This window comes from Lepisosteus platostomus, chromosome 5, assembly GCF_059453375.1.
Source record: "Lepisosteus platostomus isolate fLepPlt1 chromosome 5, fLepPlt1.hap1, whole genome shotgun sequence".
NCBI classification, from domain to species: domain Eukaryota; kingdom Metazoa; phylum Chordata; class Actinopteri; order Semionotiformes; family Lepisosteidae; genus Lepisosteus; species Lepisosteus platostomus.
Window position 1 is genome coordinate 62,896,256 of NC_142615.1, and position 2,059 is coordinate 62,898,314.

The 2,059-nt window shown below is 48.0% G+C and overlaps 1 non-coding gene across 1 annotated transcript; it reads right to left on the reverse strand.

Annotated features, from left to right (window-relative positions):
- Window positions 1–1,986: 1,986 nt before the first annotated feature.
- Window positions 1,987–2,059, reverse strand: trnav-aac (transfer RNA valine (anticodon AAC)). Its single transcript has one exon. It is a non-coding gene; the product is annotated as a tRNA-Val (tRNA).

Here is a 2,059-nt window from a genome sequence, read left to right on the forward strand (position 1 = left end):
TGGAGCAGATCAGTGTGTATTATACTGTATCACACACTGGGGTGAGTCTGGAGCAGATCAGTGTGTATTATACTGTATCACATACAGGGGTGATACAGGAGCAGATCAGTGTGTATTATACTATATCACACACGGGTGAGTCTGGAGCAGATCAGTGTGTATTATACTGTATCACACACTGGGGTGAGTCTGGAGCAGATCAGTGTGTATTATACTGTATCACACACAGGTGAGTCTGGAGCAGATCAGTGTGTATTATACTGTATCACACACTAGGGTGATAACAGAGTCACATTATTTTTGTTATGCAGCAGGTAACGTCTGAAACTTTTCTTGTCTCTATAACAGATTATGCCGCATGTCTGAACTCTAACCACCTGGATTCCAGACTGCATGTCAGGGTGATTCTGGCACTTCTCTGTGTGATGGCAGCAGGGGCTGTAGTCATCTTGCACCAGAAGAAGCTGTGCTGTGTGCCATTTTTACCACTGTCTTCACAAAGTCTTTTCACAGACCCCAGCTTGCTCTCCATGAGACACACAGACAGGGAGAGAAGCTGGGGGTCAGAGTGCAGGGTCAGCCATTGTACAGCACCCCTGGAGCAGTTGGGGTTAAGGGCCTTGCTCAGGGGCCCAAAGGAGTAGGATTCCTCTGCCGGCCGCAGATTTTTAAAAAAGATTTTAAGATTTTTAAAGTACGCAGGCTGGATAGCCAGTAGCCATATCACCTTGCAACTCGCAACTGGTCAGTACTTGGATGGGAGACCTCCTGGGAAAGCTGAGGTACTGCTGGGAGAGGTGTTAGTGTGGCCAGCAGGGGGCGCTCACCCTGCAGTCTGTGTGGGTCCTAATGCCCCAGTATACGGCAGTGGCAATTTCCCTAAGGAAACAAATACTCCACATTAGTCTGAATGCCACATTCTTCATTGGTCCCATAACATCACAGAAATATAAAAACAAAACTACTCACTCTTTAATCTCGTCTAATCCAAGACACACCAAATATCACAGTCTTCTTTTAACACGCGTGCTGTGATTCCTCTATGTAGCAGAAATAACAACCGAGGAGCCAAGAGATCATTTCAGCATTTCGCGTCTGAACGGAAAACACAAACGACCAACTTGGAATGACTTGCTTTTGACGCTTTTCAAAGCGTTCTTTGTGCACGACAACTGCGCCACCAAGCAAACTACATAAATATGAGAAAACACGCAAGAGAGTTGTCACTCAGAGTGTCGAAGGGTCGATGTATACTGGGGCTCAGTTGAAATACAATGTCAGGACTTTTCCGAATTATGTCACACAAAGAGAGTACAGCCTTTTCCGTCCTGCCACATGTAACTTGGTAACTCGCCGTGATCGTATAGTGGTCAGTACTTTGTGTTGTGGCCGCAACAATCCGGGTCACGGCAGAATAGGGGCGTCTGCTTTTACTACTTGCACGAATTAAGGCAAAAAAAAGCCAATCGATGTGAACGAACGGCGCTTTACAGAGGAGTACTGCCTGACTGGATCGTTGATGAACGACAGAGGCCACTCCGACCTCTTCTCGGTTTTCTTCAATGACTTACTAAGGATCTTCTTCACATTCGCCCATGCAGGGGAAGCCAGTTACATCAAAGCAAACGCAGGAAAGTGCAATTCAAGCAGAGACCAGGAGGGACTTGTTTACACCGAGAGTGGTCGGAGAATGGAACAATGCGCCCAGCCCTGTTGCTGGAGCCGATTCTTGATGAGATCTTGGGCTCACTAAGAGGCCCCCGCTGGATGCTAATCTTTTTGTTGTTCTTGCAGGTCCTGCGCTGCTTTTGAGCCGACAGAGCTCGTCCTGGTCTGTCGGCACAGCCCAATTGCAAATGATCGGCTCCGCGTACAGAAGGAACGTGCGTTTGGTACAAGAGTGCACGAAGGCACCGGAAATACATTGAGAACAAATGACCAGTCGCTCAAGACCTCTGTGAAGTACAGGAGCGTGCAAAACGAGGCTGTTTCCACCCGGTCTCGAACCGGGGACCTTTCGCGTGTTAGGCGAACGTGATAGCCGCTACACTACGGAAAC